The sequence below is a fragment of the Linepithema humile genome, chromosome 4 (genome assembly GCF_040581485.1).
Source record: "Linepithema humile isolate Giens D197 chromosome 4, Lhum_UNIL_v1.0, whole genome shotgun sequence".
Classification (NCBI taxonomy): Eukaryota; Metazoa; Arthropoda; class Insecta; order Hymenoptera; family Formicidae; genus Linepithema; species Linepithema humile.
The window spans coordinates 15,789,609-15,802,011 of NC_090131.1; the positions used below are offsets into that span (position 1 = coordinate 15,789,609).

Consider the following 12,403-nt stretch of genomic DNA (forward strand, 5'->3'; position numbering starts at 1 on the left):
AAATTTTTAATTATTATAACATTAAAATGATAAAATGCAATCTGCTACATACTTGAATTATTTTAAAGATAACATTAAGTTCGTAATCAAGATATTTTTAAATAAGATTAATATTGAAATGATGAAATAATACATAATAAAATAATAATCTTTTACTTGCTTATAATACTTTAAGACAACATATGTATATCATGAGATCAAGGAATTCATAAATAAGCATAACATTAAATTAATAAAATTATACAATCTCCTACATCTTTGTAATACTTTATAATATTGATATATTATTTTCTAAAGATTCAAGTTTAGATTCAAGTTTCGTAATTCTTTAAAATCATTTCGTAAAGTCATATAAAATGTTCATATCCGAACTCTTCAAAAAGTATTTACACAAGCATTGTAAAAAGAAATTAAAGGAATATACATTTCGTACATGAATTTCAAAAAATACTGTCTTCTTATGCACAAAAAAGCAATACTTCTATGTCCAGCTGCGAAATACGTAATTCTCCAGTTCCTTCTTAACATGATTGTGTTAGTGATTTGCTAAGGATTCTAACGTCTACTTTTTTCATAAAAATACTATACAAAAGTATAAGATTTTTATGTTGAATTGCACAATAAAATCAAACGGTTCCTTTTTGAAAATATTGAGTGACGTAGACATTGTATCTATTCCAATCTATGCGTTGCAAAACGCGATTCGATGAAATTTACATAAACATTCGCAACATATATTTCGAACAAGTACTAATTATCTGAGTTTTGTTATTCTTATTATATATGTACTGAGTACGTCACTCGAAGATTCGTCACTATACAAAAAATTTGTTATATTCATGAAATCGGTTTAGTTTTTTGTAAATGTATAAACACAATACTTTATTTTAAAGCATAATTCAAAAAATATTATGTTTTAAAACAATAACTATAATTTATAAGTTTATAAATTTATAGGATTGTGTTAAATTGTAAATATATAAATATATATATTTAAATTTATACATTTTATACAAATTTTATACATTTATAAACACAAAACCGATATGCGATAAATAAGTCAAATTATACGCCAATGTCTTCATGTCTTTCAAATTACTTAGGTCAAATTCAAGACTGCCGTTATTGCTGATCATGAGATGATACTTAAAAATGCCGCTACCATCATTTCCATTGCCAAATGTTGATGAATCTGTATAAACATTTGTAATATATAAAAAACAAATGTTAATTATTTGATTATTTTATCATATTTTGATTGAGTAAACTACTGAAAGAATAAAATGTAATTATAAATATTACTAAACAATGGTAATTAATAAAATATGATTAAAACTTACGATCGTTTTTCTTTTAACTTGCGTAGCTTGTCGACGGTCCAGCTTCATCATGTTCTGTTCCTTGTTCCAAATCTTTTAGTTGTATTCTTTCCCATTTTTCTGAATGTACAGATGACATGTGGTCTTTTAAATTATCCCAATCATAATCAATGTTTATATTTTCTTCACATATCGTACAACTCGCATTACATTCATCTTGTCTTGCGTATTTAAATATCCAATATTGAGAAGAGGATTTTAGGTCTTGTGAACAACAATGTTCAATATTGACATCTTTTTGATGACATATTACGCATTCTATACTTAGACTTATTTCTGTGTCATATGTGTACCTCAAACATTTCCACTCATTTGAAAATCTGTGGACGTTACATTGTTCCCATGTTTCTTTATCGAAAATATCATAATGTAACATGCACATATGTTCCTCAAACTGTTCCTTCTTGACATATACTTCTTTGCATTCGCAAACTGTACATTCTGCTCGAAAATTCCCAGCATCTGTATAACATTTTTGCAACCAGGTGTTCTTTGCAGTTTGAAATGTCCAATGTATTTTGTCTTTATTTATTGTATTGTGATCTTCTGGATGTTTATCTGATATATGTGTTTCTAAATGTGTTATGTCAGCAATAATGTTCATACCTGCATCACAAATCGTACATTTCAAAAAATTTTTTTTTTCTTTTGCGTATTTAAATACCCAATCGTTAAATTGATAAGATATACGTTCTTGTGGAGAATGATTTTTTGCGTGATTTTCCATTTGGTGATTCGACAGAAGTTGATTACATATAATACATTCTATTTTTTCTTCTATTTGTTTCGTATACCTAAAATATGGCCAGTTATTGCCAAGTGCCGTCTTTTGAAACTCTTTGGTGTGGTAAATAAATACATGCTTCTTTACGTGTGTCTTAAGCGACATAGCACATACAAATTTGAGTTTGCAAAATCGACATTCTGCTTAAAAATTCACAGACTTTGTGTAACATTTATTCAAAAAGTAGTTGTTTTCAATTAGATATTTCCACTCTTCTGTTAATTTTGTTTGCTCTGTTTTATGTATAATACCTTTATGTGCGCTTTGAAGGCTTGAACGTTTATATGTAAAATAAATTTTATGTTTTCATTTGCACACAGCTTACATTCAGCAGAAAAATCTCCAACTTGGTCTAAGTATTTCCAACATCAATCACTTTTTGTTTCTGTATCTTGTCCTTGTTTTACATGCTCAATTACGTGTTTGATTAAACTTTTGTCTGATAGAAATTCAGTTAAGGGCATACCACATAAAATACATATTATAGCTCTTTCTCTTGTTAGCATAAAATATTTCCACTTCAAGTCCTTCTTGTTAGCCTCTTCATGCTCATAAATATTTTGATGTCATCATGAATATTTCACTTACGTGATTCTTAAATTTATTTTGAACATACACGTATCTAATAGTCTTTTGGCAAGATTGATTTCGACACCGTGCATAAAAATCTTTTTCTTTTGTAAAATATACCGCTATCCACTCTTTCGATTTAATTCGTTCTACCCAATTCATTGTGATCTGATCTGTATGAGAGAACGTATTCAACTGAACATGATGCGAGCCTTATTTTGTTGGAAAGTACCTGATAGAAGAAGTCGAGGAGACAGTTTTTCTGTTTGAATGTAAATATTAACAGCATTGAAACCTACCTAATAGTTATCAAGAGAGGTGGTAGGATGTGATTCGAAATATGTATAGTATGCAATTTTGAAAGAGAGAGAGAGAGAAAGAGAGAGAGAGAGAGAGAGAGAGAGAGAGAGAGAGAAATTTATTATATATTACCGATACAGGTGATTCACCAGGTGACGATATCAATCGCTTATCGGTTAGTCTATAATAGTATCAGTGGCGCATCGGATACGCAAAAAAAAAACAAAATAAAATAAAATTTTTTTTGTTTTTTAGAACTTTCCAACACGCCCTCCCTCGAAAGTATTTTACATTTTTTTTTGTTTTTATCATGTATTGTTTAAACCTAACTTATTCATTAATTTCACATGTCGCGGTTTTGGTAAAGGCCTAGTTAAGATATCAGCCGTCATCTCATCACTAAATATATGAGTTATTTTTACATATTTCTGTGTGTGCAAGTATTTCTCGTATAAAATAATGGCGTATATCTATATGTTTAGTAGATTGATGATTACAATTATTCTTTGACAAACTTATCGCACCGTTATTATCGCATTTGATTTTTAACGTTTCTTTGGCAATTTCTGTAATTTCGTGCGAAAGATTTCTGAACCACACACAGCTTCCTGACGAGTAAAAGCAAGCGCAATATATTCTGCCTCTACTGTGGATAAAGCTATTGTGCGCTGTTTCTTGCTATGCCAAATAATGGCTCCTTCATTTAGTGAAATTTACAACTACTTATAGATTTTCTGTTTATCGTTGCCCCAATCGGCATCACTATAGCCTACAATGTTACCGTCGCCATTACTACTATATTTAAGATAATAATTCGCAGCATTCTTTAGATATCGAAAAATTCGCTTTACAGCCGTCCAATGAATTTTTTCAGGATTTTTACAGAAGCTGCTAACCGCGTTTACTGATTGCGCTATGTCCGGTCGATTAATCTGACTTTAAAGTAAAGTGGTGAACCTATTGCCTCAAAGTACTGGGTTTTAAAGTCATCGTCGTCTGGTTCATCGTGCTCGTCGTTGCTTTCTGTTAGCTTGACGTTTGAATCGACTGGAGTTCCAATTGGCTTACAATCTTCCATTCCGAATTTCTTGAGTGTCCGTTTTATATAATTTTTTTGCGTGACTTTTATTTCGTCTTTCGATTTGTTCTGATAAATTTCTAAACCAAGGAAATATTTTGTTTCTCCTAAGTCTTTTATTTCAAAAAATTAATTCAAGAATTTCTTCAATTTTTTCTGTTCGCCACTGTAATTGCTTACAATTAAGATATTATCTATGAAAATTATAAAAAATTTAGGCGCCGCCTAGCGATTCCGTGGACATAGGTTCGCAAATATCCGAATGTATTAACTCTAAAGGCACGCGCGCTGTTACGTGCCGCAACCCTCCTTATCTTTACGACCTATAGTCTCGTCCATCTATTTCCTTCAGCCTAACAAATAAGCACTCAAATTAATAAACATGGATCTACTGCATTTCCGTTTCCCATGCGAAATATTTATTTTAATAAATTCTTAGTCTTATCTCTCCGCCTGAACTTTCTTAAACTTGCCGACAAAACATCTCAAGCCTATATAACGAAGGTCCAGCTCTTAAGTTCTCAGTTCTAGTCCACAGCTCTAACGAGCAACTTATTAGCGGCTCAGAAATAAAGAATTTCCACGGAAAGTATTGTAGGAATGCGAATATATATATGTATGTGTAAATGTATTTGATGAGCGAATGGAAAGAGTGTAATAAATCTAAGCGTATGTTGAAAGTGTTTGAAGTGCGGTATGATTGTCGGCGCAATAATAAAGTAAGAACGGCATAGGGTAAAGAGTGCCTAAACAAACAACAATGGCCGAAAAGGCGAAAATGCATGTTTGTGTCGCCTATAAAAGCGGGCTTCCAGAGAGCCAAATAAGAGAATTTTAGATTGACATTTGTAGAGTACAGATCGTGCGATACGAGAATTATATGTACGAGAGTTATTAAGCGAGAACGTTTGTTAATTTCTATATACGAATATTATAACTCTAATAAATCCCACAGTATCCTGTTTTTTTTTTAAATCTCATTACGTTGCATATCAGCACGTAACAGCGCTCGTTTACCGCTATATTTGAATAGTTTCCTACTTTGTTTGCCCTGTATATCGCGTTCTTTTTTCGTCGTCTCAAAGTTTCCTATGGTTTTGGCGGAACTCTCTCTTATTCTTTAATAAACTCGATTCTAAAAAAAAACATCATAAAACAAAAGGGTACTATAATCGGGCCGACCTCTAGGCCGTTTGACTAAAATTCAAAAACTGTCGATCTCGCAATCTTTTCTATTGATTGTTAAATCCAAATCTATCTAAAAATTGCATAAAATTTGCCTTAAAGCATTAACAAAAGAACGAAAGAAAAAAAGAGATTCCACACGAATTCTTTACATAGTCGCCCGCAAGGGAGGGAAAGAAGGAGCATTTGTCCCCCTCCCCCTCGGGGGTAAGCCCATGGACTATGACTCTTTGAATTTTTTAATGAAATATTACATTGCTCGATCCTCAAATAAAAAATAAGAAAATTTTTATAATTTAAATAATATGAATCTTGACCTTAAGCTACACAGGTTTCTCACTGTTTTTTTTTATTATAACACAATATTATGTATAAACATAGCCTTGAGGATTTTAGACTTGCCCCTACCTAGACAAATATCTGCGGGCGCCTATGTGTACTTTACATTATACGAGTGCACTATTATTTATTACCGAAATTATTACGTATATTATTACATGTAGAGAAAAGCGGAATAGATAAGCTTGTTGATAAAATTAATTGCAGTGTTTATCAATATTCTATCTAAAAAAGGCATGAAAGATTTTCATTCTTCCTTTCTTCCGCAATATTAATTTTTTTGTTGAAACATTAATTTTTATATATCATTTAAACGGCTTACGGTTACCGTTTTGTGTTTTACAGAAAATATTCAAAGTGTCTTCTTTGATACATTTCCAGATTCTATGTTTTAATCTTTTCTGAAGTCAAAGACGTAATGGTTTATTTAGGTTTAATTTAAGTGCTCTCTAAAAATGCGGTCTGATTATTTATTTTTCAATTATTTTACACTATACATTTATGTAATAACCTAATCACAAGTATATGTAATTTTAATATATTTTTACACGTGAATAACAGGACTTGTGTTAAATAGTACTACAAATTGCGACAATGATAGTATAATAATATATAAATAATAATGATAAAATATTACTTTCATTAAACATAGGTATAATAAATAATTCTTTGTAAATAAAAAAATAATGGCGCATATATATATATATAGTGCGCGCTAGTGTGTCCAGTTTAATAAAATTACTTGGTGCATTTCTCTACACGCAGAAAATTTATATCCAAAATTACTATGTACGGTAGTAGCTGCGGACCATGAAAAAATTATAAAAATTTTTACTATGTTTTTCACATGTGAAACATAATAAAAATTTTCGGTCCGTGGCTTCATAGTCCGCGGACCGAAAATTACTACCGTGCATAGTAATTTCTGATATAAAATTTTCTCTGTGTACCATGAAACTTATCATAACTTTTGCCTTCACTCAATATATTTTAGATTATTAAAAAATGTCAAAATTATTTTCGCACACAAACGAATAACTGTCAAAGTGCGTATTAATAAAAATATTCAAACAAAATAAAATATTATAATATTAAATAATCTTCATTTTAATACGAGTATTTAAGATTAAATTAAAGCAAATTAAAGCACATAAAAACTGTTATTATTTAACAAATAAAAATAGAGTAATGTAATACGAAATTTATACCAATAAATCGGAGCATTTTTGTAAAGAAAGTCAACGATAATGCCATATCTAAAAATAAATCAGGTAATTAAATGTATACACATAATAATTTCAATGTGATATCTGTTGAGTCAATTATATCTATTTATTTCTGCAATCAATATATCAATTGCATTTAACGCAATACAAATAATTAAAAAAATTCGCATTTTTCTTGATATAGTCATATCAATTTTTTTGATATAGCCATAATTTGAAAATGGTTTTATTTAATACACATAGATAATATATTATTTGTGTATTATTTCTTACAAAATATTCATGTAAAAGATACGCGCTGTAACGTCTATTTGGATGAGATGTAATTACTGTACATACTCGGCATGAGATGTTACCGCGTGTTTCGATCATTGTTAGCTACATTTGACCGACGTAACAATATTTACATTCAAGTGGAAAATAATTATGTGTCTTCTTTCGTTCTCTACTAGACTCATCGACAGAAAGGTTCTTGTAGCAGTTCTAGTTAGTTCATCGTACTCAGTTACACGCGTCTAGTCACTTTGTAACGATGCAGCCCGCTGCATCGTTACGGCTACGGACCGTCCATCGTCCGTAGCCCACCAAGGGCGCATCGCGCGCCGATAAATTTCCTATCAAAAACAGCGGCGGTCAACCGCCGAAAATCCCCCACACCCGACCGTTCCGAAATTCCGTATTGTGGGGGACTCGCCGCCGAAACCGCCGATGCTTGCCGATTCGAAATCATTCGGCCGCCAGCCGGGTATAAAAGAGGCCCGGCTGAACGTCTTCTCACCAGACTCCGTTCGCTGATAGACAGCGAACATCCCTCTACGAGTGTCCTCGTAGTCCTCAACCGAGCATACTCGGTTTTTCGTATACCTGTGCCAGCACACGAGTATCCTCGTGTACCGCCGAGCGTCCTCGGTATTCTTGATTCCCGCATACGAATCTATTCGTATACCCGCCGAGCGTACTTGGCTCCTCTAGGCCACCGAACTTCGTATTGCGGGCATTTCCGCATACCAAGCTAAGTCGCCGTTCTAAGATTCCGCCTTCGTACGAGCATCCTCGTACTCCCGCCGAGCGTAATCGGCAACCTAAGTCCTGATACCGCGTTTATTCGCCGGGATTTCAAAATCGTAATCCGTCCGGCAAGCAAAACCACGTCAACCAATCCGCGCCGCCGAATAGTCCGCATCGATCTACGATCGAACAGACTCGCGATACTACGAACGCACTCACCGACCAGCGCTCCGTATCGTACCAACCGTTGCGACACGATCGCCCGCGCTTGCGCTCTCACCAACCGCACCAAGACGCCTCACGTCACACTAAATAATTATTTCGCCGCCGCTCAAATAATTATCTCATTATTGCCAATATTTCACATTTATTTTCACGTTGCTTTCGCTTTTATTTTGCGCCGCTTTAAAATAATTATTTAACCGTTGTTCAGATAATTATTCTGCTACCGCCGATACTTCGCTTACGTTCACGCTGCTTTATATTTATTCCACGCCGCCTCAAGATTTATTTCGCCATTGCCAAATAATTATTTCACCGATATTCTGTTACTGATTTCACCGATATATCCTTTCATATGTATTTTACCTAGCTGAAATAATTATTCAGCCGTTGCTTAATAATTCTTTCGCATCGCATGTACACACACAGTCATCAAACATACTAAATTAAATAAACACGTCTTCTAATTTATCATTAACTAAACGCATTTTCTTTGACACACCCCCAACCGACCGAACCTGGATTCCGACGAGCTATACCGCGCTCGAAAAGCTCACACGGTTTCAACTTCAAAAGGACATAATGTCTACATCACTAAATATTGCAAATAAAAAACATGTGTGGGAATATTATGTGAAACTATCGGATTTTGAAGCACAGTGCAAGTTTTGCGAAAATAAATTTATATATTTAAAAGTTGGATACTTAAAACCACATATGGCAAGGCATCATATAAAAATTTGGAAATACGAAGAAGAGAAAACAGTAATAAAAGAGCCATGGATGTATTTCCAATATATAAACAAATTATATTCACAATGCGTTATTTGTGATGCAAGTGTTCTGTCTACATTCGAATCTGTAAAAAATCATTTGAGTTCACATTCTGAAAAACGGCGGGAGAATCATATATTTCAAAGTTGGCCATGGAAATATATGACAAAAAGAGATGATTTTGTAGTGGAGTGTAATATTTGTAATAAGAATATATCACTTAATATTCCAATTTATCTAGATGTTCATATAAAAGTAAAACATTTGGACAAATTGAAAAATACGCAAGAAACACGTGACACAGTTGGTTCGTCAGACCGTGTATCATTACTTCAAACGGACACAATATCTAAGTCACTAATTATTGCAAATAAAAAGCATCTGTGGAAATATTATGTAAAATTGCCGAATTCTGAAGCGCAGTGCATGTTTTGCGAAAAAAAATATAATTATATAAGCACAACAGATTTCTATAAACATATAGCAAAATGGCATAGAAACATTTTGAAATACGAACAAGAGAGAAAACTAATAAAATTGCCATGGATGTATTTCAAGTATTTAAATAAATCACATTCACAGTGTATTATTTGTGACGCAAATGTTCTGTCTACATCCGAATCTGTAGAAAATCATTTCAAATCACATTATGAAAAACAACAAAAAAATTATATGCTTTGTAATTGGCAATATAAATATTGGACAAAAAAAAATGATTTTGTGGTGGAGTGTAATATTTGTAATAAGAATGTATCACTTAGTGTTCCAGTTTATCTAGATAGTCATATAAAAGTGAAACATTGGGACAAATTAAAAAAAAACGCAAGAAACACATGACACAGTTGGTCCATCAGAATGCGTTTCATTACTTCAAACGAACGCAACGTCTAAATCACTGACTATTGTAACTAAAAAGCATCTATGGAAATATTATGTAAAACTGCCGAATTTTGAAGCGCAGTGCATGTTTTGCGAAAAAAAATATTATTATGTAACCGTTAATAATTTCTACAGGCATTGTATAAATTATCATAGAAAAATTTGGAAATACGAACAAGAGAAAAAACTAATAAAATTGCCATGGATGTATTTCAAATATTCAAAGAAGTTATATTCACAATGTATTATCTGTGATTCAAATGTTCGGTCTACATCTGAATCTATGGAAAATCACTTGAGTTCGCATTCTGAAAAACAACGAAAGAATCATATCCTTCGCTATTGGCCACCTAAATATTTCACAAAAAGAGATGATTTTGTAGTGGAGTGTAATATTTGTCACAAGAATTTCTCTCTCGGTATTAACAGCGTGCTGACTTATCATATAAAAAGGACACATTCGGACAAATTAAAAAATACAAATTGAAGAAACACATGACACAGTTGGTTCGTCACAACGCGTCTCGTCACTACAAAATGGCTATACCATTGAAAGATTGTTATATATTGTTAACGAAATGTCCACCTTAGGTTTTACATATAAAAAAATACATGTAGAAATTTTTAGTCTTGAACAAAAATACCAAAGTGTAAACAAATCAAGATATATTTTAAATATTTCAACACATTAAAATTGCAATTAAAACATTTTATCTAAAAATTTAAAAGATTCGCATTCTAAGGAACAGTTAAAAAAGCATATTGTAACGTCCCATACTCCCCCTCCGACAATTTCTTTTCAACAACAACTAGGTAATTTGTTTTTTTTGTTTTAGTTTTTGAGATGAGAAAATCTTCAAAAGGCACCCTGGCCCGGACCAGGGTAGTGCTGGATTCGACCGGGACTCGCATCGAGGTGAGCTCCAGCAGAACCGGGAACGGACTACGTCTCATCCTGACCAGGACCAGGCAACCCACGCGGACAGAGCGGGATACCAAAAAGCCAAAGCCAAGAGTGAGCAAAGATCCACCAAGTCCACCGGACCCCGACAACCATCCCGACCGCCTACCAGCTAAAAACTCACCTCTAGCCATCTATGGCCTTGAAAATGAGGGGAGAACCGGATTACGAGCTAGCGCATGACGCAGTCCCCCCCCTCAGCCGTGGTCATAAACCCCCACCAACAGTTTAACCGAGACGTCCAAGGAATCACAGGTACTTATGCACAATTCTCACATATACACGAGATACATGCAAGCAGCACATACCAAATACCCTACATCTAAGTTTGTATATAAATATATAGATACGTTAATGTATATATCTTAATTCTATTAGTAATAATGTTCTAATTCTAATTCTTAACTAAAAAAAAAAAGTCTAACTAATTGTCATATGACCACTTCTAATTAACTAAATATATATAGAGAGTTTTGTTGTCGAATAAATGACCATGAGACCGATAAAAACAAACAAAAATTGTTTTCCCACTCGGGATAGGCGTTTTGCATCCGTACTTAAGAATTCACATGTTAAAGAGCAATCAGAATGGAAACAGGTCCGCGTCCATGCAATCCATATCTTCGTCACTGAGTGAGTCATCTGATAGGTCAAGTTCCCAATGACCCTTCTTTTTCTTTTTCTTGCCACCAAAGCCTTCTTTCGAGGTAGAGGGGGCATTAATGTCCTTCGAGTTTCCATCCATGACCGTTTTCTTTTTCTTGGCATCGTCTTTATCGTCCGTATTCTTTTTTGGTGTAAGAACCGTAGGTACTACTGGTGCATTTTTCGTGGGTCGCTCTATCTTTTTAGGTGGGACGGGTTTGCACTTGTCACTGCCCACCAAGTGCCCCGCGTCCAAACCTCTCTCCTTGCAAACAGGGCAACTCACCCTATTTCTACAGTCCGCCGCCTTATGCTCGGTCTCTCCGCATCGATAACAGCAGAAGCGCCGAATCTCTAAACTCAGGCACCTTTGCACGGTATGACCCACAGCAAGACAATGAAAGCATTGCAGAGGTCTTGCCTTCATTGCCTCCACGCGGTCTGTCGACCACCCAATGGTCAGTTTGCCCGCGTCAAGGACCTTAACTGCTGCAGGAATCGGGCATCTCAAGAAGAGGACGCCTAAACCCCCTTGAACATATCTAATAGCTCCACTCGCGATGTCCATTGACCTACAGCCCCCTATACTTGATATCGTATCTTTAATTTCAAGTACCGAAATGGAGTCGTCTATACCTAAAAGTCGCAGTTGTGAAAGTTTGTTTGGTCTGCGTATATAGACCCCCTTATTACCAGCGAACAGGGATCTTAGTTTATCACAAAGCTTGTCCGCTTTGGTTTCCGCGCCTTCCCCGGGAATTTCCAATAGTATTCCGCCGTTTGCAACAACTAGGTAATAACGTAGTCATGTAACAGCGCATAGATCATAACGAATCACTCTTGATAACAGAGTGGAGTATAGTACAATATGCGTAGAGTATAGATAGCTAACATGCGTAGAGTGTAGATATGTAACATTGCGTAGAGTATAAGTATTCAACATGCGTAGGATATAAGTATCAACGAGCGACTCTCACTCGACTTTTCCAATCTTTTTTTTGCTCGTAAAACCCTCACTCGACCCTTCCAACCTTTTTCGCTCGTAAAACCCGA

The 12,403-nt window shown here is 34.3% G+C and overlaps 1 long non-coding RNA gene across 1 annotated transcript; it reads right to left on the reverse strand.

The window, feature by feature from the left end:
• Window positions 1-183: 183 nt before the first annotated feature.
• LOC105678246 (uncharacterized) lies at window positions 184-2,916 on the reverse strand. The gene is made up of 2 exons (XR_010889771.1): window positions 1,341-2,916; window positions 184-1,192 (listed from the first exon to the last, which is right to left on the reverse strand). It is a non-coding gene; the product is annotated as an uncharacterized lncRNA (long non-coding RNA).
• Window positions 2,917-12,403: the final 9,487 nt, after the last annotated feature.